The sequence below is a fragment of the Monodelphis domestica genome, chromosome 4, assembly GCF_027887165.1.
Source record: "Monodelphis domestica isolate mMonDom1 chromosome 4, mMonDom1.pri, whole genome shotgun sequence".
NCBI classification, from domain to species: domain Eukaryota; kingdom Metazoa; phylum Chordata; class Mammalia; order Didelphimorphia; family Didelphidae; genus Monodelphis; species Monodelphis domestica.
Window position 1 is genome coordinate 302,214,157 of NC_077230.1, and position 27,034 is coordinate 302,241,190.

A 27,034-nucleotide genomic window follows, 5' to 3' on the forward strand; every position below is an offset into this window, starting at 1 on the left:
CCTGTACCCTAAACATTTTATAGGCATTTTGAAAAGAAGGATGCGATCATGAAGAGTCATCATGGCTTTATTAGGAACAATTCCTGCCAGACTAATTTGACTTCTTTATCAATAGAAATGCTATACTAGATGAGAAATGCAAGAGCCACAGAGAGCACTTCGGCATTTCAGTAAGGCATTTGAGGGAAGAAAGGGAAGGAGTAGGGGAAGGGAACACCTGTGTTCCAGGTAAGGCTGAAGATGGACTAATCACACAGAAAAGTCACCTTACAAGAGGTAGGCAGCCAGAGCTGCCTACCACAACATAAGGCAAAATAGAAATGATCTCTTGCATTTTGGTCACTTTGTGGCAAACTGAAGGGAAGACATGAAAAAGAGTCACATAGCTCCCATGGATGGTTATGACTTCCATCATTGGAGAAAACTCTCAAATCAAGGCAATCACAGATCCACTGAAGCATTTGAGAGAGTGGTCAAGGTATAGACTATGACCATCATGTGGCCACAGACATGGGTCTCTAGGATCTTTCACAAGCAAAACGTGGTGTTTGAGCTAGATCTTCCACCCATGAGCTCCTTTGAGTAAGCCATTTCATTTCTCTAGCTCTCACTTTCCAATGCATAAAATAAAATTATTGAATTAGATTGTGGTCAACATCTCTGGCTCTAAAATCTTGTGCTTCTAACTATGTAATTCATCTTTACATCCAACTTTTCAACTCATCTCTACCTAGGTTCATTAAATTTAGGCCTAGGTTCCCATTGCCACTTGGTTATCCTCCACCTAGTGGCACAATCAGCATTTGCAACACACTTCATAAACTTATAAGGCTAGGCAAGTTTGGAAAAAGAATGTTTTTCAATACCAAAGAGAATAATGATAAGTGTGTGTGTGGCAGTCAAGAACAGTGAGCAGTTTTTCTCTTCTCCCTAATAGAGGCTGACATCTTACCAGTAAAGACATTTCGGTTTTCCTCTTGGATTGATTCAGAAAAGTTTTTCTTTCCATAGCTACAGAGATGATTTAGCAGCCAGACATTTCTTCCCTTCCTAGACTGTCTTTATATGGAGATGGAAAGAACAGACTCTTACAATGAATGAGTAGAGAGGCACCAAAAAAATAGGCTGCTTGTCCCCAAACATTTGCCTTACTGGCCTGAGTCAGCACCTAGAAGTCCACCATTTGGATATCTACCTTTAGGTAGATATCTTGGGTCTCCAGATAGCACCTCTTAAACTATAAATATGTTACTCAGAAAAGAAAGAATATCAAAATCATAAAATCATGAAGTCTTTAAAACTGAAGGGGAGAAGGCACCTGGGTAGTGGATTGAGAGCCAGGCCTAGAGATGGGAGGTCCTAGGTTCAAATCTGGACTCAGACACTTCCCAGCTGTGTGACCCTGGGCAAGTCACTTTAACCCCCATTGCCTAGCCCTTACCACTCTTCTGCCTTGGAACCAATACACAGTATTGATTTCAAGATGGAAGGTGTAAGATAATTTTAGCTTTGTGAATTGAAATCTAAACAATTGGTCACCAGGGATAATTCCCAAATAATAAAATACTCAAGTCAGCTGGGAATTATGGTGATTTTAATTAATAGAGAGAGAAGGAATTAAGGAGAAGAGAGAGAGAGAGAGAGAGAAAGAATTAATTTAAACTGCTCTGACTCAGGCTGAGCCAGGCAGTAGTTAAAGGCCTTGGCCAAAGTGGTCTCCCTGAGCCTAAGGGAAGGGGAGTCAGTCTTATAACTCACCACAAGACCTTCTCCAAGGAAGCTTTCTGAGTGAAATCCTCCAGGCTGAGTTCCAGTCCTGAACTGAATTCTGAAACCAATTGCACTCTGAACTGAATTAAATTGCAAACTGAATTCAATTTTCCTGAACTGACTTTTTAACCTCCTTTTAAAGAAAATTTTCTCTTCTGTCACCTCCCCTAAATTTTCACATCTACCAATCACAGTAGACGATTTTTTTCCAGGACTGCCTATTCTTTAGTTCTCACCTTCTTTGATTAGATTTTCTCCAGGACTATCCACTCTTTAGTTCTCACCTTCTCTGGTTAGATTATATCTTCTGAGTACTTCACACTTCTTTATTAAGCATACCTTTTGTGATTTACTTGACTTTTTTGTGATTAATTTAACTTTTATAGGTACTTAACACCCTTTTGTATTAGATCTAAAAATAGACTTAGCTTAAGTTTTAGCTTCACTATAAGGTATGAGTTAAGTACCTTCATTGTTCAATCAGGAATTTACAACTTTATATTCCCCTAAAGTATGTCTAATTAGGGTGGAGTAATTTTCAAGTTCACAAAGGTAAGGATTTTTTTTTAAAAACTGAAGGGGACCACAGATTATGTCATCCAGACCCTTCATATTATAGCTGTCTTAGAGATGACTCATTTTTTAAAGAACAGAAATTTTAGGTGACTTACCCAATATCACAAACCAAGACATTAGAAGAATCTGCTGTAGAAACCCAGTATAAAATCAAGACATCATGATTCCTACTCCAGTGTCCTTTTCTGCCTCCCTGCAATAAGCAATCTCCAACATATTGGTTTATCAGCTATTATTGGTTAAACAGTAGGATTCCAAAGAATGGAATATAGGATAGGTGAATTTTAATTGGGGAGAATCTGAAAGAGGAAGCTGTTTAGTTGAAGGTGAGTGCCAAGTGCAGCTGGGTGGTGGTACTAAAGGGAAAGAATGGGTGTCCTGGGAAACCAATGAATAATATGAAAATACCAGTCACCTGGAGACATGAGGATTACATATTGATACAGAGAGAGGGAATTCTACAAGCAAGCATCACCTGCTCAACAATTCTGAAGAATCATCCTGAGAAAAACCCATGAAAATAGAGGAAACCTAAAAAAGGATATGAAAGAAATCTCCTCATGTTGACATTCTTTGCATTCCCTAAAATGAAAGGGAAAACATTCTACTCTGCCTTTCTCACAATGATTCTTGTAAAGATTAAATTAGGTTATATACTTAAAATGCTTTTTTCACTGATGCAAAAGTAAAATATTATAAGATATTCTCTTTCACAGGAGGAAAGAATGAAAGGACATAAATGCTCTCTAGTAATCATCCATACATACCCCATTCTTTTTACTACCTCCCACTGTAGATAGGTTCACCAATGGGAAAGTTAGCTTTGGAACCAATATTTAATATTTTTTTTCAGTGAAACAGTAGAAAGCTGACAAAGGTTTAATTACTCAAATTTACAAAGAGCTAAATCAATTATACAAAAAATCAAGCCATTCTCCAATTGATAAATGGGCAAGGGACATGAACAGGCAGTTCTCAGCCAAAGAAATCAAAACTATTAATAAGCACATGAAAAAGTGTTCTACATCTCTTATAATCAGAGAGATGCAAATCAAAACAACTCTGAGGTATCACCTCACACCTAGTAGATTGGCTAACATGACAGCTATGCAAAGTAAGGAATGCTGGAGGGGATGTGGCAAAGTAGGGACATTAATTCATTGCTGGTGGAGTTGTGAACTGATCCAACCATTCTGGAGGGCAATTTGGAACTATGCCCAAAGGGCGATAAAAGACTATCTGCCCTTTGATCCAGCCATAGCACTGCTGGGTTTGTACCCCAAAGAGATAATAAGGAAAAAGACTTGTACAAGAATATTCATAGCTGCACTCTTTGTGGTGGCCAAAAATTGGAAAATGAGGGGATGCTCTTCAATTGGGGAATGGCTGAACAAATTGTGGTATATGTTGGTGATGGAATACTATTGTGCTAAAAGGAATAATAAAGTGGAGGAATTCCACGGAGACTGGAACAACCTCCAGGAAGTGATGCAGAGAGAAAGGAGCAGAACCAGGAAAACATTGTACACAGAGACTGATACATTGTGGTACAATCGAAGGTGATGGACTTCTCCATTAGTGGCAATGCAATGTCCCTGAACAATCTGTAGAGATCTAAAAAAGACTATCCACAAGCAGAGGATAAACTGTGGGAGTAAAAACACCGATGAAAAGCAACTGCTTGACTACAGGGGTTGAGGGGATATGACTGAGGAGAGACTCTGAATGAACACTCTAATGCAAATACCAACAACATGGAAATGGGTTTGAATCAATAACACATGTGATACCCAGTGGAATCGCGCATGGGCTATGGGAGAGGTGGTGGGAGGGTGGGGAGGGAAGAAAAAAATGATCTTTGTTTCCAATGAATAATGTTTGGAAATGACCAAATAAAAATTAAAAAAATTAAAATTAAATTAAATTAAATTAATTGGGAAAAAAATAAAAAAAAACAGTAGAAAGAATATTCACAAAGGTAGAATTATAACTTTTCTGAAATATTGAAGAATCAGTGAAATGGTCCATCTCTTAAGGACAAACTTTTCTACCTGCAACTAACTGAGATCTCATTCCCTTTTACTTTTTAAAATGACTGTCCTCATACCAATAATACCACTACTAGGTTTGTATCCCCAAGAGAGTTTTAAAAAGTGGGGGGGAGGACTTACTTGTAGAAAACTATTTATAGCTTCTCTTTTTAAGATGGCAAAGAATTGGACATTGAAGAGATGTCCATCAGTTGAGGAATGGATGAACAAATTATGGTATATGAGGGTGATGGAACACTATTGTGCTGTAAGGAACGATGAACAGGATCATTTCGAAAACAACTGGAAAGACCTGCATGAACTGATGCAGAGTGAAATAAGCAGAACCAGGAGTATATTGTACACATAACAGCAATATTTTGGAATAATCAACTGAAATCAACTTAACTATTCTCAGCAATACAATGATCCAGAACAATTCTGAGGAACTTATGATAAAGAATGCTGTCTACCTCAAAGAAAAAACTGTTGGAGTTGGAATGCAGATCACTTTAGTATATTGGGGTTTTGGTTTTATATGATTATTCTCTTTCAAAAATGAACAATATAGAAATATGTTTTGCATGTTGATATATATATATATAACCCAGATCAATTTGCTTGCCAGCTCTGGGAAGGGAGAAGGAAGAAAGGAAGAAAATTTGGAAGAAAACTTCAGAAAACTTAAGTGGAAATTTGTTATTACATGTAATTGGTAAAAATAAAATATCTTTAGAATAAAAAGAAAAATAATTTCAATAAGAAATAAAATAATAAAATGGCTGGCCTCTTCTTTTCTTAACCATTTAGCCTTTTCATTAATGTTTTATTTTTTCTAATTACACATAAAAACAATTTTAACATTCATTTTTTTTATTTTAAGTGTCAAATTCTCTCCTTTTCCTCTATCCTCCCTGATAACACTAGCAATTTGATATGTTATATATGTACAGACATGCAAAACATATTTCCATATTAGTCATATTGTAAAAATACAGACCAAAACAAACTTGAAAAATGAAGAAAGTTTTTTAAAGTATTCTTTAATCTGTATTCTGACTCCAATTCTTTCTCTGGAAATAGATATAACTTCTCATCATAAGTCCTTCAGAATTGTCTTGGATCACTAAGCCATTCACAGTTGATCATCATATAACATTGCTGTTACTGTGTACAATGTTCTCCTGGTTCTGCTCATTTCATTTCAATTCAGTTCATGTAAGTTTATCTCAAAGGATCCTACTTGGCATTTCTTTTAGCACAATAGTATTCCATCACAGTCATATATGACAACATGTTTAAACATTTCCCAATTAACCATGTACTCTTTTTTTTTAAACCTCACCTTCTGTCTTAGAATCAATACTGTGTATTGGTTCTAAGGCAGAAGAATAGTAAGGACTAGGCAATGGAGGTTAAGTGACTTGCCCAGGGTCTCACAGCTAGGAAGTGTGAGCCTAGGACCTCCCATCTCTAGGCCTGGATGGCTCTCAATCCACTGAGTCACCCAGCTGCCCCCTAACCATGTACTCTTGACTGGCTCCTTTTCTTCTATTTTGAACCCAACTAGGACATCTTGGTTAATTTCAAGGCATCTTAAATTAACATCAATAACCCATTCGTGTAAGTAGCATAGGCCCTATAGTGCCAAGGAGGCCAAGAAGGAAAGGGGCTCAGTCTAAGGAAGCAACAACAACAAAAAAAAATCCAAGTTCTTAGACAGTCTCAAAGATAAAATCTTAATGCTGAAAGCAAAGAAATTGGTTATTTACTTGATTTTCATCAAAAGGAAATTATGATTGTGTAAATATATCAATATTTATTGAAAACCTAACTCTAAAATACACTAGGTTCAGTGGGAGAATACAAAGACTCTTAATGAATAAATTAATCAAAAATTTATTAAAGGATTTACAACATGTCATATGCTATCCTAGGCATTGAGGACAAAAAAAAAAGACAAAAATTGAAGAATTCCCTTCTCTCAAGGAGCTTACAGTCTTAAGGAAAAGTCCCAACCATTAATGAGAATACAGTCTAGTTAAATTTTTAAAGTTAGAAGAAAATAATAAAAGGCCAGAAATGATAAATATCAAATGATAAACCAAAACAATAAGTGTCAGAAGGAGGAGAGAAAGAGAAAAGGAAAGAGAGAGAGAGAAGAAAAGGAGATAGAAAGAGGGAGGAGAGAAACAAGAGAGAGGAAAGGAGAGGAATAGGGTAGAAAGAAAAAGGAAAGGAGGGGAAGAGAAGGGGAAAAGACAAAGGAGAGAAGAGGTAAGGGAAAGGAGAGTGAGGGAGAGAAAATAAAAGAAGAAAGAGGGGGAAATAAAAAACTGTGTGTGAGAGAGAGACAGAAACAGAGAGGCAAAGAGAAGGTAGGGTGAGGGAGAGAGAGGGAGGAAAAGAAGGAAAGAGAGGGAGTGAGAGGGAGGGAGGGATGGGAGAGAGGAAGGGAGAGAGTGAAGGAAGGAAAAGGAGAGGGGGAGAGTTGGGAGAAAGGGAGAAAAAGGGAGAGGAAGGAAAGGAGAGAAGGAAAGAGAGAAAGGAAGGTAGAAAGAGGGTTGGAGGGAGGGAGGAAGAAAGAGAGAGGGAGAAAGAGGGGGTGCTACAAGGAAGAAAAAGATGTTAGCTTGGCCCCTATTTGATTAGGAATTGAATGTTTTGCATAGAAAGACAACAAGAGAGAAGCTATCCTCTGCTCTGGATGGCTTTTCCTGTTTGTGTCCATTCTGGTGTCCCCCCTTTTTTGTGTGTGGACTAGAGGGCAAGTTTCATACATTTGGCTGCACTATTCATAAACTGCTAAAGATTTTAGCTTCAAAGCTCCCTAATTGGCTGGGCAGTGACACTGCTGGATCCGAACAACATCTTTGGAATCCTTTTCTTATTCTCTCCAGAGTACCCAAGTCAGTGTTCCCAGAACCATGACAGCGATTGCCCTATTTCAAGCAGAAGGTGATTAGAATGTGAATGGAAGAAGGAGGGGGGGGGGGGAAGGGAGGAGCAACTGGAAGTGCGGAGTGGACTTAGAATTTTTCTGGCACCATTCCTTGAAAAATACTTGTCAACTGGGACTCCTTGGAGGCAATTAGGGAACCAGTAATCCCTGCTGTTTACACGTGAGAGGCTAGAAGATTAGGAGGGGAAGTCAAGAGAAATGTCCCTAAACTGCCTCGGCAAGCTGAGAGCCTCCAAATCCTTGGCAAGAGTGAGCAGGCGCAGCCACCAGGCAGTTTGCTGCCGAAGTTCACAGAGAGAATAGTCGAGGGAAGCCACAGATAACAGAGCATCGTAATGACAGTAAGAACTAGAGGGCAAGGGAGCCATTCTAGTACCTGCTGAAATCTTACTGTTTCCAGCACAAGCAATCAACAAATACGTGTGAAATAAGTGCCCATCAGTATTTGTGCTAAGAGGAGAAAGTGAAAAAGACTGGGGAAGCTACTCTCTAGTTTAACCAGGATGAAAAAGTCCTTAATAGAATGGATGATCATACTGAAAAGGAAGACAAAGAAGGATGGGAATAAGATGTCTGGGGAATGCAAGCCAAGGTTATAAAGATCAAGAGGTTAGAAGAGAGGAGAATATGAGGAGGAGGGGGAAGCTGGGTAGCTCAGTGGATTGAGAGCCAGGCCCAGAGATGGGAGGTCCTAGGTTCAAATCTGGCCTCAGACACTTCCCTGCTGTGTGACCCTGGGCAAGTCACTTGACCCCCATTGCCTAGCCCTTACCACTCTTTCGCCTTGGAGCCCGTACACAGTATTGACTCCAAGACAGAAGGGAGGGGTTAAAAAAAATAAAAGAATATGTTGTGTTCCACAAAGGAATAAGGTGTCAATGTAGATGCTACAAAGAATAGCAACACCTATAACTGTCCCTAGGAAGAAATGATATATTGGGTTAGTAGGCAATATCTTGCTGATAGGAACAGAGGTAGCCATATGTCAATCCAACATGAACAACTGGATGGTGTGCTGTCTTCCAGGGCATGAATCTGTGATGTGACAGAAAGCCTCCTGAGAATTGTCAAACCTAAGGATTGCTACCCACTGCTGGTGACCCATGTGGGAAGCAATGATACAGCCAGAAGGAACCTGAAAACAGTGTCTAGGCATTATGAACACCTAGGCAAGTTTTTGAATGATTGAGAGACAAGACTGATTTGCATCTCTGCTCTTTACTGAGACTAAAGGCTTGGGAGATATAAGGTGGATGGGGGGAAGGTGGTGTGTTAAGCAAATAGTTGAATAAGAAGAAAGTGTAGAAGTTTTGCCTGAAGGGTGGAAGATCAGAATGATGAGCTCTAGCCTAGAATCAGTTCCTGTAAAGAGAAAAAAAGTACTTCCTGGAGACTTGTAGATATGATTTTTTTTTTCAATACTGTTTATTGGTTCCAAGGCAGAAGAGTGGTAAGGGCTGGGCAATGGGGGGTCAAGTGACTTGCCCAGGGTCACACAGCTGGGAAGTGTCTGAGGCCAGATTTGAACCTAGGACCTCCCACCTCTAGGCCTGACTCTCAATCCACTGAGCTACCCAGCTGCCCCCTTGTAGATATGATTTTAAAAGTTTTCAAAACGATTTAGAATTACAAAAATAAGATGGCTAAAATGTCCTAACTCTGACACAGGGATTCCATTGCTAGGCATATACCACTAAGGTGATCATTGACAAAAAGAACATGCACATATGTCAAAATTATTATAGCAGAATTTTTTGTGGCATTAAAGAACTTGAAACAAAGTAGATACCCATCAACTGGGGAATGACTAAATGTGTGTTGTGAATGTTAACATATTGTTTTGCTATATTAAATTATAAATATGATAAATGAAGTGGAAAAACATACATGAACTGATACAAAGTAAACAAAACCCAGAAAATAATATATGTGCTAAATGGAAAAAATAACTAAAAATAATCAAAAATGAATGTTGCAAAATTACAATTACTTGGCCCAAAGAAAAGATATAAAAAGCTACTGCTCCCGTTACTCGGGGTGGGGACCCTATCCATGGGTACTGTATTTATTGTCAGATTTTTCTCATACTGAGTGTTTTTGCTGAGTTTGTCCCCACACTCTAAAAACCTTTCTTTGTTATAAGAAGTGATTATCTGGGAGAGAAAAGGAAAAAATATGGGGAGAATTTAGGAAATCTAAAACTGAAAGATACAAATAAATTTTATTTGAAAAAAGGTTTTCAGATAAAAAAGGGAAGGAAATTGAAATACTCCCAATATTACTGCTAAGTCAAATATCATAAAGAGCAGTAGATATAACCTAAAAAGAATAGGAAATGTAGTCACCAATTCAGAGGAGACAATTATAGGAAAGAGAGAAAGAAACATTTCTCATGGGCTCAGATGTCTATATACTAATACTGGGCATAAAATGGTAATAAATAAAGTGGGCTGGAGAGACTCGTGGAGAGACTCACAACTGGAAAATGACAATGGAGAGGCAAACCTTGAATTAGAAAAGGAATATATTAGATAGGAAAGGAGACAGAATTGTACATGAAGAGGATATTTATCTGTTTAGAAATCCATGCACCAAGGTGAGGAGGGAGGGTAGAGAAATATGGCAGAGAGCACTGGGATGTAATCAATAGAGGGACCATCAAGTGGCCATAAATTTAAACAGTTCCCTATATTGCTTTTACAGAGGTCAGAAGAGATAGATGATTAATTCCTCACCCAGATCAAAAAGCTAGAAAGGAGGCAATATTGGATTATTTACATTTTATTTCTATTATATTATCACATTATATAATACTATCATATAATTATATGTTGCTATAATTATATTGGTTATATATTCATCATTTTAATTATTATATTTATATTCTATGAGGTAGCTAGATGGTACAGGGGATAGATGAATGGATTTGAAGTCAAAAGACCCAAGTTCAAATTTGGCTTCAGACATTTAATAGCTTTGTGGCTTTGGGCAAGTCACTAAACTCATATCTACCCCAGTTTCCTTGCCTGTAAAATGGGGATAACCATAGTATCTATCTTTTAGTGTGGTTGTGAGGATAAAATGAGATAACATAAAGCATTTTCCAAACTTTAAAGTGCTATATAAATGCTAGCTATTACTACGTAATAGTAATAGAGAGGTAGAGTAGGTGGCAAAGTGGATAGTGCTATACCTAAAGTCAGGAAAACTCACCTTCCTGAGTTCAATTCTGGCCTCAGACTCTTATTAGCGGAGTGACCCTGGGCAAGTCACTGAACCCTGTTTGCCCCAGTTTCCTCCTCTATAAAACGAACTGGAGAAGGAAATGGCAAACCACTCTATTACCTCTGCCAAGAAAACTCCCAATGGGGTCACAAAGAATAAAGTTGGACACAAATGAACAACAATTACTATGGAGAACTTTGACTTATCAAATCGTCTGCTAGAAGCTTTTCTCTGCTAAACGTGAAGCCGTTGTTATTCTCTTGACCTGACTTCAGACAATTTCTTTCTTAGTGGGAGAAGCAATGGGGTGTGATTCTGTTCAGAACCTCTGCTCTAGCTATCTGCACAACTGCGATGAACAAGACTGAAGGACAGAGCTGGTAAAATGTCATCCCAGTTTCCATCAACAGGATGATCCTACATATATCAAACTCTACAGCTGCGAGCTTGTCATCCATCCCAAGCAAAATTCCAGAGCAATTTATGAAAGCAAAGTTTGTGGGCACTTAGGGAAGAAGGGATCACTTTGCAGTTCATTAAGCCTGGGCTCACTTAAAACAGTCCACCTTTACCATCCTCAGATGCTCTGAAAAGAGAGCAAGCAGGATGGTGAGAAAGTGCGAAACTGTGCCATACAAGCAGCCGTTGAGGGAACCTGAGATGGTCAGCCCCACGAAAAGGCCTTGAAGGGACAGGATAGCTGACTTCCAAGTATTTGAAAGGTCACTGTGCAAGGAGAATTGGATTTATTCTGCTTGGGCTCACAGGGCTCCAATAAATAAAAGTTAGAAAGGCAGATTTCAGATCAGACTATGGGGAAAATGTAACAATTAAAGATACCCAAAAAAGCAAAGGGTTTACTTTATAAGGGATTAGGGGATGGGGAGGAAAGGGCCAAGTAATAAGTTCCCTGATTCTACAGGTCTTCAAACTGGAGGGGGGATGAAATATCCAGAATATTGTATTGAAATTCATCATTTGGATAAGGATGGACTGGTTGCCCTCTTAGGTCTTTTCCAACTCTACAATTCTCTGATTTTATGGTCTAGAAAAACGTCTTCTATAAAGTTAGGGTTTGAACAAGGATTTTGAGGAAAGCAATGGTAAGCTCTATCAAATGTCCCAAGTGTCCTTTTATCAAATATTAGTTGCAGCATGGCAGAATCATAGAGCTGCCGCCCAGGAGCTAAATCCTGGTGGTTTTATGCTGCTTAGATACTGTGAGATGCAGCTTGGAACAAAGTCTCAGTCACCCTCACCAGCTTACAGCCTTTTCTCCTGCTACCTATGACATATTTGCAACAGAATGTCACTTTATATTCAACAAGATGACCAGCTAAGTGGCCCAGTAGATGGAGTACTAGACCTAGTCAGAGAGACTTGAATACAAATCCAGTCTCAGACACCTACTACTAGCTGGGTGACCCTGGGCAAGTACTTAACTTCTGCTTGCCTCAGTTTCACCATCTGTAAAAATGGGACTAACAGCACCTACCCTTTAGTGGGTTGTTGTGAAAATAAAATGAGATAATATTTGTAAAGCATATTGTAAACCTTAAAAGAACATAGGAATGCTAGCTAATTATTAGAGAAATATTCATACTCAAAGGGGACCAAAATGACATCATTGGGATAATGTCTTTTGACTAGAGAATAAATTGGAATTTTTTTACTTTAGTTTATTTGTGTTTTTGGAGACGCGGAAACAGAACTCAGAAAGGGAGGGAAAGGATGATGCCTTGGGAATCATTTACAAGGGTGACAAATTAAGCTATAGCTTTTTGTGGTGGCAAAGAATTGGAAACTGAGGGGACACTGTGAATTTTAAAATCTCCATCTAGCTTGGTCTGGCACCCAAAATTGTGCACACCCACACTACACGGGCATGTGCTAGTCAATGACAAATCAGAAATCACTAACTGCCCACCTGGGCTGTCCTAAGCCAAGCTTGAGCCACCATTGGCACTTGTAAGGCACAGGAAGTGACGGAGAGAGCAGCCTTGGGAATTCGCTCACTTCCTGTGGACAGGGCTAGGAGTTGGTGCTAGGAGCTTGAACAGGGAGGAGGCCCGCAGACAGCTTCCTTTCAGATCGGTCACCGGAGTCAAGGACTGATTCTTCTTCTCTACCTTGGCCCCTTTGGGCCTAAACTCCCTCTGGCTCCCTGCCAGAGGTTGAGTAACCCCTTTCTCTTTTTCTCCTCTCTACTTCTCTCCCTCTCCTTTTTCTTACTCCCATTGTGATTAAAACCACCATAAATTCCATTCTGACTTGAGTGTTTCATTTTAGGCATTTTATAAGTAAATTCCTTGGTGACCACAGTTTTAATATAACAATCTTAAAAGGTGAAATTTTCACAACACCTGTCTGTTAGGGAATGGCTGAACAAGTTGTGGTATATGAACGTGGTGGCACACTCTTGTGCCATAAGAAATGACAAGCAGATGCTTTCAGAAGAACCAGGAAAGATTTACATGAACTGATGCAAAGTGGAGTGAATAGAACCAGGAGAACATTGTATGTGGTAACAGCAATATTGTACAATGACCAGTTGTATTCTCTGCAACTATTCTCCGCAATACAGTGATCCAAGATCATTCCAAAAGGACTTATGAAAAATACTACCCACCTCCAGAGAAAGAATTTATGAAATCTGAATGTAGATCAAAGCATACTATTTTTCACTTTCTTCACTATTTTTAATGGGGGTGGGGGTTGATCTGTGCTTTCTTTCATAACATGACTAATATGGAAATATGCTTTGCATGATTGTATAAGAATAGCTTATTTTGAACTGCTTTCTGCCTCAGGGAGGGAGGGGAAAATTTGGAACTCAAAAAAAGCTTTAATGAATGTTAAAAATTGTTTTTACATGTAAGGGTGAAAAAATAAAACATTATCTTTTAAAAATAAGATAGTACCAAAAATAAATAAATAGCATAAATGAAGATATATGGAATTTAAACATAGCTATGACCGGAGGGTAATATATTTTCAGGATTCTATAGCACCTAACATGGAAGATTCTATAGTATTTCTTAATCACGACTAAGTAATAGAATAATCAGTTTTAAAAAGTAATACTAGTGCATTTAACTTAAATTATGGGCAGTACTAGAAGACCAAGAAACCAATCTGTTCTCCCTTAGAAAGGTCAACATAAAGAGCAGTAAACAGCATGCTCTGGGGTTCTCAAATGCTGACAGACCAATTTAATTTTCTGCACTTTTTTTTCATGACTTGTACTTTTTTGTTTCAATGTGCATATGCAGTGACTTGGATTGAGGTTTGATTCTTGATTGACTAAATGTATACAAAAAATTATAATTGTTAAGATCTGAAATTAAAATTTTATATTGAATTCACCATCAGAAAACTTTTAATAGATTGATGTTTTGTTCTGTGAGGTTGCTTATCACATTGGGATTTGCTGTGCTTCTGCTTTTGTTGTGCTGCCTAGGTGTTGTCTGTATTTAACAAATAATTCTGATTATATGTGATACCAAGAGTAAATTTAAACCCTATTCTTTAGAAAAGTATTTTATTTGCAGTTTACTTATAAAACCCCAAACCTCACAGGGGTTAGGGTTTTAGAATGATTTCCTTTCTGGTTTTGCCATTATGCTGTTGTTTTTTTAAAAAACAACAATAAAAAGCTAATCAAAACCAGTCCTACCTCTGGTTCTCACTATTCACTGTGACATGAATTCTGGGATTACTCTTGGGTTTTGCTTGCTTTGGGAACTAAACTGGGGAAGAAAAGGGTTAACTCTTGAATGTAGATTGGAGAAGAGATTCTTTATACACAGTGAATGCAGAGTGAAAGCCATCTAATTTTATTTTGCTATACTAGGTTAACTAGTTTAATGTTTTAACAGATTAGAATCAAGAAAGAGTCCTTTAAGGGGCAACTGGATGGCTCAGTGGATTGAGAGCCAGGCCTAGAGATTAGATGCTGGGTTCAAATCTGCCTCAGGTATTTCCTAGCTGCATAACCCTGGGCAAGTCACTTAACCCCCCTTGCATTCTTCTGCCTTAGAACCAATGCATAATATTGATTCTAAGGAAAAAGGTAAGGGTTTTAAAAGGGGGTCTTTTATGTCCAGTAAATGCAGTATGAGAACCACTAATTTGTTTTATTTTGTTATACTTGGGCTAACTAGTCTAATGTTTGTTGCTTGAACAGATAAAAAGCAGTAGCTGTAAATGTTTGTCTGAAGGACTTATATTGCCATCAGCAAGATCATGTGAGTAATCTGTAAATAACAGAAGCTAAATTATGTAGGCATCTTTACAGCATACTACAATTGCATAATCTTCTCAAGTAGCAATGGCCAGATATCTACATGGCATCCAGACGTCTAGACAGCAATGGCTAGATGGTGTCTAGACAGCATCTAGACTTGTTTAGATGACTAAATGGTATCTAAATGGTGGCTAGACAATGTCTAGACAGTATCTAGACAGCATATGGCTAGACAGGCTAGACAGCATCTAGACAGATGTTGTGTAGAAGACTAGATGGTTGGTGTCTAAATAGCAGCTAGACAGTGTCTAGATGGCCTCTAGACAGCTTGACTTCTAGACAACTAGACGGTGTCTAGAATACATATGCTTAGAACAGTTAGATGGCATCTAGACGGCATCTAGACAGCTATATGGTATCAGAGCGGCTAGACAGCTATATGGAATCTAGACGGTCTAGACAGTTAGTGTCTAGGTGACTAGACAGCTAGGCAGATGGCTCAACAGCTAGACTGATAGACAGATAAGAGTCCATTGAATTATAAATATTCTTGAACAAGTATCGAACTCTACTTTGGCATCTCACTAATTGTTAGAAACTTTCCTTTATGTAAAAATGAAATATGCCTTTAAATAGATGGAAAAAATTGGCTCTCTAAGAATAAATCGACTGAGAGCTATTTATCCACAAAAAAAAAAAATACCTTGATTGAATAATTGTCTTCAAGTACATAAAGGCTTATTGACAGATTGCTAAATAGTTCTCCATAGTAATAGTAATAGCTATCCTTTATATAGCACTATAATGTTTGCAAAATACTTTAGAAATATTAACTCATTATATCCTCATGAGAACCCCAGTGCATTTTCTATTTTTTTAATGTCATAAAACTGAGGGGCAGTGATTGTAGGTATCTATTTATTTTTCAGTGTATCACTGGCCCTTCTATAGTCCAGAGCAGATGAGATAGCAAGGGAGAATATCACAGACTAGGAGTTGGAAGAGAACACAGAATGTAGTCTAATTTAATTTTAAAGACAAACTTTATTTTATTTATTGTATATTTTCAGTTCTACTTCTCCTACCCTTCATCCCCTCCCCTACTCATTTGGAGGTCAAGAAAGATATCTTTTAAAAAATTTTTTTATTAAAACCCTTACCTTCTGCCTTAGAATCAATACTGTGTATTGGTTCCAAAACAGAAGAATGACAAGGGCTAGGTAACAGGGGTTAAGTGATTTGCCCAGGATCACACAGCTAGGAATTATCTGAGGCCAGATTTGAACCCAGGACTTCCCATCTCTAGACCTAGGCTCTCAAACCACTGAGCTACCCAGCTGCCCTCAAAAGATACCTTTTATACCTTGAAGTCATACAAAGAATTTTGTCATGGTCTGGGGATGAGTAGGAAGAAAAAAATGAAAAAAAGTATGCTTCAATCATGCGGAGCCCATCAGTTCTCTATCCAGAGATAGATTGGATTTTCATCAAGAATTGTAGTGGATCTTTCCATTGATTGGATACTAAGTTTGAAAGATGGATTTTTTAAAAACGAGGACCAGAGGTCAAGTAGCTTTTAAAGTTCATACAGGGAATGAGTAGCAGAGCTCAAACTCACAATCACAGAATAACTACGGGGAGGGAACTTTCAAAGTCCATTTAATTACAAATATTCCTGAACAAGTATCAAACCCTACTTTGGGATCTCACTAATTAATAGGAACTTTCCTTTATATAAAAGTGAAATATTCCTTGCTATAATTAATACCTTTTGCATGAACTATAGTTTGGTACTTTGGGGTCAAGCAGAGAAACTGAACCTTTTTTTTTTAAAGGACATCTCTTTAAATGCTTCAAATATAGGCAGATTGTCATCATGCATCTCCTTTCTTCTCTAGATTTCGATAGCCCAACTCTGGTTGATCCTCATGAGGAAATGATTCAACTTGAAATAATAGTAACAATAACAATAACATTTGGATGGCACTTTCAAAATACCAAGCACTGTGCTAAATCTTATTCCTTATAACATCCCAGGGAAAATGGATGCTATTATCCTCATTTTACGGATGAAGAAACTGAAATAAATAAAAGTTAAATAATGGGACCAGAGTTACACAGCTAGCAAGTGTCTGAGGCCAAATTTGAACTCACATCTTTCTGCCTCCAGATTCAGCACATTTCCCACTATGCCACCTGGACCAAATAGAAAGCTAGAGGTACCATAGTATAAACCTTAAAAATTTCTTAGACTTATGAATGTTGGAAATTTCCCCATTGGGAAATTTCATACTGAAAAAAATTTCCTACTGATAGTAAGAACTCTATTGGAATGTGAAACCCCTTGGCATGGGAGGATCCTTCTCCTCCCTACTTAAGACTACTTTAGGACAGAAACCTTTTGCTGAACAATGGAAAGGGTTTTGACCTATGCTTAAGCATAGGACAGGAAGTTCTTTGAGTCATGATTGATTTTAGAATTGATACAATAGAGATACTTGGAATGACAGAACCAGGTCTTGAAAAATACAATCTCCACCCTACTTAGAGTAACAGGATTTAGGAAGGGCTGCAGCAAAGATCAAGATTTAATTATTTGAGAATATGACCTTCAACAGACATGTGCAAAGCCACAGACCTCTGGGCAGTCCTGGGTTAAACTAGAGCCACCATTGGCACAGAGGAGACATCGACAGTGATTGGTAGATGTGAGAACTGAGGGGAGGGAACTTAGATGGTTTCCTTAAAGATAGCGGGGTCTGAGGACAGAGGGGAGAGTTTTTTGCTCTGAGAGGTTTTGCTCTGAGGAGTTTTTTGCTCTGAGAGGTTTTGCTCTGAAGGAGTCTGAGAGGAGAGAGCTCCTGGAGAGGTCTGAGAGGAGGGCTTGCTCTGAAGGAAGCTGGAGGTGGAGGCCCCTGAGACTGTTTCTCCATTTTGGTCATGTGAGTGATAGGGACTGATCTCTTTTCTTTGCCTCAGCTATCTAAGGGCTTGGGCCTTTGGCCCAGCCTAAGCAGAGGGGGTATTTAAGCCCTATTCCCTTCTCTCCCCTTTCTCTTCTCTCTCTCTCTCTCTCTCTCTCCCTCTCTCTCTCTCTCTCACTCTCTCTCTCTCTCTCTCTCTATATATATATATATATTACCTTTCTTCTTCCTGTTTGTAATTAAAAACTCCAAAAGGTTGACTGCTGACTTGAGTTTTCATTTAGGAATTACATAGCTGAATTCCTTGGCAACCTTAAATTAATATATATATCAGTCTTTTAAAGTGATTTCGATATCACAATAGAAAAGAGTCACATTACTCAGAGGGAAGGAGATGTGATACTCTTTTCTGTCTATGTAAATGAATAAAAGTTTATCAGTCTGATAAAGATTCAGGTAGATGAAAGGTACTGCTCCTTATTAAGGTCTACCATTGCCTTCACTCAACTTGCATGGTTATGGACCAACTATGGAGATGTTTGCCATCAAGAGGACCCGGGGAGGGGGGGGGGGGGAAGGGGACAGCTGGGTAGTTCAGTGGATTGAGAGCTAGGCCTAGAGATGGGAGGTCCTGGGTTCAAATCTGGCCTCAGATACCTCCCAGCTGTGTGACCCTGGGCAAGTCACTTGAACCCCCTTGCCTGGTCCTTACTGCTCTTCTGCCTTAGAGTCAATACACAGTATTGATTCTAAAATGGAAGGTAAGGGGTTAAAAAAAAAAAAAGAGGGCACGGAAGAGAATGGCCACCAAATTTAAGTATTAAGTAACAAAATATTAAGTATGGGTTTTACCCACCCATCTCTACAAATCCAGTCTTCTCAGCTATTCTAGTTACTTATCCATCCTATTGGCACTGGGTTATATTGTGCTTATAATGCATTTGGTAACAATCTCCTTGATTGTCCCCAAGCCTGAAAGGTACTGTCCAACCACCCTGAAAAAAAGCCAAAACCTCCACCTTTTGAATACCTACTTGTTCTTCAAGGCCCAACTCAAAGGCCATACTTCTATTCAGATATTCCTGATTCCATCCAATAGCCCATCCTACCCCTTACCTCTACAGAGAGCTCAGAGAAGCTTCCTATTCCCTCCTTCTACTTCCCTTCCCTCTCCCTTACTCTTCAGCTCTATTTATTAATACTTAGTTTGCATACAAAAAAATAGTACTGAAGTCATTTATCAGAACTGCTTACCATTTATATTTGATTATTGTGCTACAAAATAATAAATAAATTTGATCTGATTACAATCTTAAAATATGTTCATTTATGTCTATCTTAATAGATTGCTATTCTTATAATATAAAAGTCATTCAATAAACATTTTTTTTAATGAGTGGGATTGTTGGTGAGGATTTTGGAAGGTTAAAAAAAACCACTGAAGGAACTAGGTACATTTTAACCAAAATAGAAGAAATCCATCCAATGATCAATGTATTCACTTTTTTTTTTACTCTTACTTTCTAACTTAGAATCAGTTCTAAGACAGAAGAGCAGCAAGGGCTCGGCAATGGAGGTTAAGGGACTTGCCCAGGATTACCCAGTAGGCAGTTGTCAGGAGGCCACAGCTGAATCCAGGTCCTCCTGACTCTGGGACTGGTGCTTTATCCACTGTGCTACCTAGTTTCTCCATCTTCACATTTTTCATGCAGAAGGATCAGACAGGTTCTGGGTTCTAAAAGGTTAGGACATGAGATTTCAACAGAGTATTAAAAAAAGAACTTTCTTAAAATTGGTTTTCCCATCAGGTTTTCCCATCAGGTTGTAAGCACACTATAGGAAGAGAGGTAGAATGGGCAATTAGTAACCCAGAAGATAAAGTGCTAGGTCTAAAGTCAGGAAGACATATCTTCTGCAGTTCGAATCTGGCCTCAGTTATTTACTAGCTGTGTGACACTGGGCAAGTCACTTAACCCTGTTTACTTCTGTTCCTAAGCTATAAAATGAGCTGGAGAAGGAAATGGCAAACCACTCTAGTATTTTTTGCCAAGAAAACCCCAAATAGGGCTATGAAGAGTCAGATACAACTGATAGAAGTTAGAATATCATAGAATATCATATTTATGTAATATTTGATGTTGACAAAGTCTTCCATACATTCTTATTTGACCCCCACTATACTACAAGGTAGGGAATATAAGTATTACTCTCCTGTAGAGAGGCTACAATTGGTCCAAGGTCACAGATCTAGTAAGTGACAAAGCTGGGAATTAAATTTAGGTCTTCCCATACATCTCCAATCTCTCTCCAATTCATCCTCCATAGAGGTGGAAAAAAAAAATCTTCCTAAAGCACAGGTTTAACACTGTTAGAAAGCTTTCAGTAGCTTCCCAAGATAATATAGAAACCTCTCAGCTTGCCATTTTAAACCTTTCCCAATTGGCCTAAAGCTTACTTTGCCAGACTTTTGATAAACTGATCTTTTTCATACTCTGATTTTGAAATTCTATCCTTCTTTCTCTCCCTTCTCTCCTTCCCACTCCATTCCCATTATTTGTACAAACTGACCCTTAGGCTTGGAATGTTCTTCCTCTTGGCTCCTTCAAGGCTCAGATCAAATCTTTCCTGGTCTTTCTTGTCTTTCTAAGACTCACTTTCTCCTCAAATGATCTTTCATCTGCCTATCTTTTTACTCCTTGTATCTCCTAATCAAATATGAATCCTTTTAGGAAAGAAATGTTTCTATTTATATCTGTGTGTCCTCAGCACCTAGCACAGTACCTTGTATATATTGGAAGGTTAATAAAAGTAGAGTTGAATTCATGGTGGGGGCAGGTATGTTCAAGAAAAAGAAAGTACTCCTTTGATAGAGTGTAAGTTGGTAAGTAAGGTGAGAATAGGCCAAGATAAGATCTGACACTCTCAAGTTAGAATGGGGCTTAAATTGCTTTATGAGAGAGTTTAGTTAGGAAGGGCTTCTCACCTGCAAAAATAGGATCACAGCCTAGTAGAACTTAGAACAAGAGGGGCTTCGGATACCATCTAGTCGTATGCAACAGGGCTGGATTTGGGCTAAGGCCACTTGACTTCACGTGCAATGTACTTTCTCCCCATAATACCTCACATTTATTAGAACTTATTATCTTTCCTTTAAAGCTCATTCCTCCTAATTTTCTCATGCTGTGGTAATCAGGGACAAGCGTCTGTTCACCTCCACTGTCATCTCTCCTCTCCTGTGTATCTGTGTCCAGCCCCCACATGTGCGCCCCTCACCCTCGAAGGTACTTCCTCTCTGTTCTCAGAAGACCAGGTTCCCATGTGGTTGGACCCAGATCTGATCCCACATTTACTATCCCCCTCCCTCAACAGAAGCACAGCCCCTTTCCTGCCTCCCTGCTTTACACAGAGGTAAAGTGAAAATCGTGTATATGTACCTTGTATATATTTTTAAAATATTTGATGTAAAATATAGGCTCCTTGACGGCAGGAGCTAGATCTCACTTCTTTTTATTTTTTAAACCCTTACCTTCTGTTTTAGAATCAATATTAATTAATCTGTTTGATTAATTCATCAATATTGATGAATTAATCAATATTAAGTAATAAAAATTATGTAATCTGGTTAATTAACAAAAATTGATTTGATTAATAAAAATTTACCAGTGATAAAAATTAGTCTGTTTGATTAAATGATAAAAATTAATCTGGAGGGCAGCTGGGTAGCTCAGTGGACCGAATCAGACCTAGAGATGGGAGGCCCTTAGGTTCAAATCTGGCCTCAGATACTTCCTAGCTGTGTGACCCTGGGCAAGTCACTTGACCTCCTTTGCCTAGTCCTTACCACTCTTCTGCCTTGGAACCAATACACAGTATTGATTCCAAGATGGAAGGTAAGGGTTTTAAAATTTTTTTAATTAATCTGTTCCAAAGCAGAAGGGCAGAAGGGGCTAAACCACAAGGATCAAATGATTTGTCCAGGAAGTGTCTGAGGCCAAATTTGAACCCAGGACCTCCCATCTCCAGGACTGGTTTTCTATTCACTGAGTCACCTAGCTGCCCTCTTGATCTCAATTTTACATTCTGTTACCTAACATAGTTCCTAGACACCTAAGTGTCTGTTGATTGATTGATCTTCACTCTTCCTCAGCAATCCAATGAATCACTAATACAATTATTATTATCATTTTAAAGATGAAAACAGTAAAGAGAAAAGTCAAGGACCTTGCCCAGTCATACAGCCTTTGTCAGGTTGAGGAATGAGACTCAGTCCAATGATCTTTCCCTCATACCATGCTTCCTCTCAAGAAAAGCAATCAAACCCTGATCCAGCCTTGCCAGGGACATAGCAGAATGGCTGTCTGTAGGGGTCTTTAAAAAGATCAATAAGCAGATTCTTTGGAAGTTGGAAGTGCGGTCTTGCTAGCCAAAGAGGCTAATATGGGATAACCTCTTGACGTTTCTTCCAGCTCTGTAATCTCATAGCATGGAAGATGACAGAAGATGAATAGACGGTTAAAAGAACCTCTCTCCTTTTTCACTAACAGACAGAAATGTGGCCAGTGAGAACTAATTCCCCAAACCACTGTTTATATTGAAAACCTAATAAAAGAAGTTCCCTTGGAAATGTAATACAGGGCTGTATGAACCTACATAGGAAATCTGCAAAAAGTCTAGGCTATAATAGGGATATTCAACTGTTATTTGAACTACTCAAAGACATTTGAAGGGGGGGAGCGGGGGATCTGGGAGGGGTGTGTATCTATATCAAAGTGACCAGGGATTTATTGGGAAGGCCTTGGGTTGTTGAGATCTTGACATTTTCCCTTAAAAAGTGGTCAAGTTGGGGAATAGAGGAAATACTATCATCATTTCATACTAACGCTTTTTCCCCATGCAGAATTCCTGTATATCATTTCTCCAGTTCCCAAGTAGATAGCAAGTGGTTTTGTATTCTTTGGGGGAAGGTGGGATTATTTTGTGTAAAGCAGGTAATATCTCCTCTGTGGATTCTAAAAACTGGAGTGTTCTTTTACTCAAAACAGAAGAGCTAGATATCCAAAGGTTGTGTTTGAGAGGTGACATTCTATGTGGCTTGTTATTTCAACCTGTTGGACTGATAATCATAAAAAGTCATCTGTCTCTAAAAAAATTTTGTGTAGCATGATTAAAAAATGAACAAACAAAAAGTAACTTCCCAAGGAACAAATTGTGTCAAATTGTATGTTTTCCCATTTCTAGAGAAGTTGTTTTCTGACCATCACCTTTGAATGGCCAGTTCCAATTCTTCAGTGCACAGAAAATTATAGAAGGCCACAGAAACTCTCCATATGGTTTCCTGTTCATTATCACTTCAGCCAAGTCACCAAGCTAAACCTCTCAGAGAAGAAAGCCCTCAGGAGGTTGCTGAAAAGACTAGTTGCTAACAATTCTGATGCCTACATTCTTCCTTTATTACCTATTCTCTCCTTCATCAGGACTCTACTGGATGGCCTCTACTTGTTTCTACTAGCCACAAATATATTTAGCTCCTTTTTTATTATTTTAAGATTTGAGTTCTGCTGTATTACTGTGTTGATTATTATCAACATTATAACATTATAAAAGCAAAAGCCAGAATAGGAAATGCACCACAGCCCTGGGGCAAGAGTGATATGGAAATTCATTCAGTGGTTTCCTCTATTTACCTAACCCAATAATTGAATTTTTATAAAGTCTGAACACACATGCATAGTCAGAGCATTTAGCTTCTCTCATCTAACTGATACTGTTTTCTTCCTGGGAGTTCTCTGCCAGGGATGAAGTGATGAGCCCATATCTTGACTGGGAAGCTAGAAGACACTTTCTAACAAATACTTAAAGGTCTGATAGTTGTTCATTGAATCTGGAGGGTCTCATAGAAATGTCCAGTGATTCACTTATTCTAGAACCTCTGTACCTGTGGACTTTTATTTACCAATGTCTTCCTGCTATTGATTCAAAATACACTGATGTAAGCATCAGTTCTTTTCATTTTTTAAATCCTAACCTTCTTAGAATCAATACTGTGTATTGATTTTTCAATACTGATTTTTTTTTAAATAAAAAATCAAATACTTTAATGAAATTGGGGAGCAGGGAAAGAAAACAGCTCAGATATACTAGTAGTAAAGGGAAGTAAGGTGTAAAATAATGGGGGCAAAGTGGCTTGTTCAGGGTCATACAGTTAGGAAGTGTCTGACAGTATGAGAAATCTTGCTGCCCCTCACGAGTTATTTTCAATAAGTTTTGTCTCTATGGAGATGGACCTGTGATTTTACACTTAACCCATGTTTTCCTGACTCCAAGGTTATGTCCAGTACTTTAATCATCTTCATACTAGACTCTTACTAGATTTTAAAACTGTCTTTGTAGTTTCAAAATTTCCAATACGAAAATAACCTCATACACTATAAAACAAAGAGGTCAAAGATATATGGCAATGCTTGTTTTCTAGAACAGATTATGGGCATCTGACAATTAACAAAGGAGTCATAATCCTCAACAAGGGCTGGATTCCACTAGAAAACATTTTATCCAAAAATAAATAAACTTACAAATTATGGTAACTCTCCTAGGCCAGCCCCTAATAGTCTATTTAATGTCACTTAATTGGTAATCAGATATCTTATTATCTAGTATGGAAATACTAATGTCTTCACAAAACACAAATTCAAAACAAGTCTAAATCTAAAGTACAAAACACATCTATGCTTATTGTTGGAATAATTTTACAATTAGTTATCTTGCTGATAGTTATAACATATTTGTGAACTCTGAAAGGTTTTCTTATATTTTTACATTACTGGCAACTCACATTATGTTGAGTGTCATTATTTTTATGTTTGGACATTTACTGTTTTTGATGTGTAGACATATGCGGATTAGTTATAAACCAATAGCAATTTAGTATAAGAATTGTGTTACTTGGAGGCGGCTTTTTTTTGTTTTGTTAATTTTGTTGAATATTTTCAGAAATCAAAATGGATTTTGATTCAGTGTTGAAAACAAGCTTATTTAACTCATAAAATGCCTGAAGCATATTGCATTAGTGATTTAACTCTTGCTCTGTCTTTTTCCCAGGGGGAAAAAAATGCATTTCAACTCCTATAATAGAGTTATAGAAGTTTTCCTAATTCCACATCCCCCAGAAGGAAGAGTAGAGGTTTCCACTTGGAGGAGTAGACATTCCCAAGTACAATTAATTTGTCAACTCCTTAAATTTGTGTTAAGTCAGGGCCAAGCCAAGTCTTACAACTAATGTGGGGGGAGGGGAGGCGGTAATTGCCCCAACCCCTGCTCTTTGGAAAACCATGTGTTGCTGTGACAGTAGTGACATATTGGGCAGGGCAATTGGGAGAAGGTGGTTTTGGCAGCATTGATATAATCAGCCCACAAAACTACACCAAAAAAAAAATCACCAAAGTAAAATAGGTGGGGATGTTTTCCTGGCCTTCCTTAGCACTCCCTCCTGCTGTCAATGCTGATTCCTCCCCTCCCCCCTCTTCCTGGCTCATCTTTACTTTCATTTTTACCAGATTTCATTCATGTGAAAATGTAGCACACAAGGTGATTTTTCTTCTAGGCCGGGCATTTTTCCCCTTTAAAAAAAGGCAGAGGAAGAGGCATCTAGGTGGCTCGGGGGATTGAGTCAGGCCTGGGTTCAAATTTGATCTCAGACTCTCCCTAGCCGTCATTTATGACCCCCCTTGACTAGCCCTTACCACTCTTCTGCCTTGTAACCAATACATGGTATTGATTTTAAGACGGAAAATAAGGGTTTAGATTTTTAAAAGGGAGAGGAAAAACAACACTCCGCTGGGATACCCTTTGGGCCTCGGGCCACACCTCCATACAAGAAAAGTCCCATAAGGCACAGAGAGTCTCATAAAAGCAGACACCCGCTCAATCGATCCCTCGCCAGAAGACGTCGGTCTCCCCAGGGCCCCTTCAGAAGACGCTCCCTCTCAGAAATGGGGGCTCCAAAAAAGACCGCTAGAGCCGACCTCCTACCCCCGCAGCTGACCCCCAAAGTCTGGCCGTCGGCAGGCATGGAAACGGGGGTTCTTCTCCGCGCGCCCCTACGGATTACACTGGAACCTCACTTAAAGAGAGGGAGCGTTTGTGTGCGGAGGAAGCACTTTCACCTGCTTTTTCCATCGGCCGCACCAACTTCTTTGTGGTTTTGACCTCAGAGAGGCAAGCTGCTTTTGATTTACAAGGAAGCCCTCCCGACACACGCCGCCAGGGTAAACCCTCCCGCAGGCGCACCTGGGAAGAGGCTGCCGGGATGGACGCTCCATTTCATCAGGAATCTAGAATCCTTCCTCTGTAAAACAGCGGGGGATGGGGTGGGGGTGGGGGGCTGGCATCCGCTAAAACAGATGGCTAAGGAAGAAAAGCCCGCACACCCGCCGGGCTGCCAGGCGGGAGCTTCCTTCCTCCTTCCTCTCTTTCGGGCTCCAAGGAACCGGAGCTTGAGAAAAATGGGCGGCGCCCTCGACGCTTCGCACTTGACGCGCCTTCTTACCCAGGCAAGCCTTCGGAGACAGGAGAAAAGCGGGGAGCCGGGACCCACAGCTCAGAGCCAGAGATGGGGGCAGCTTGTGCTACTGAAGAAAAACCCACAATGAATGGCAGGAGCTAGCATTCATAAAGGATTTTTTTTTCTTCTGCTAAAAAAACACCCTTACCTTCCGCCTTGCAGAAGAGTGGTAAACGCAGGGCAATTCAAGTTAAGTGACTTGCCCAAGGTCACACAGCTAGGCAGCATCTGAGGTCAAATTTGAACCCAGGACCTCCTTTTCATTCTGTCCACTGAACCACCTAGTTGCCCTCTCCATTTGGATTTTTTTTTAAATGTATTTTTAAAAACTCTTACTTTCCATCTTAGAATCAATGCTGGGTATTGGTATTGGTTCCAAGGCAGAAGAGTGGTAAGCGCTAGGAGTAAGGGTAAGTGACTTGCCCAGGGTCACACAGCCAGGAAGTGCCAGGCTGGATTTGAATGCAAGACGACCTGTCTCCAGGCTTCAATTTCTATCCATTGAGCCACCTAGCAATCAGAAGACATAAAAGAATAGCAATTAAATCTAAGATTAGATCATACTCCTCACAAAATCCAATTAAAGTTGAAAAATATTTTTATCATACTACTAAAGATATCAGGAAATGCCAACTCATGAGACATTTGATCATTCCACCTTGGATTTCTCCTATAGAGCATAAACAAGAGATTATCATAAAGATAGTTATAACATATATAAGATGGAGAAGCAGAGGATGT

The 27,034-nt window shown here is 39.0% G+C and overlaps 1 long non-coding RNA gene across 1 annotated transcript in view; it reads right to left on the minus strand.

Moving 5' to 3' along the window:
* Positions 1-26,394, minus strand: part of LOC130453812 (uncharacterized) — a 51,732-nt gene extending 25,338 nt beyond the window's left edge. The window contains exon 1 of the long non-coding RNA XR_008911385.1: positions 26,020-26,394. This is a non-coding gene — a long non-coding RNA (uncharacterized LOC130453812). The remainder of the gene's footprint in view (positions 1-26,019) is intronic.
* Between the last annotated feature and the right edge of the window lie 640 nt (positions 26,395-27,034).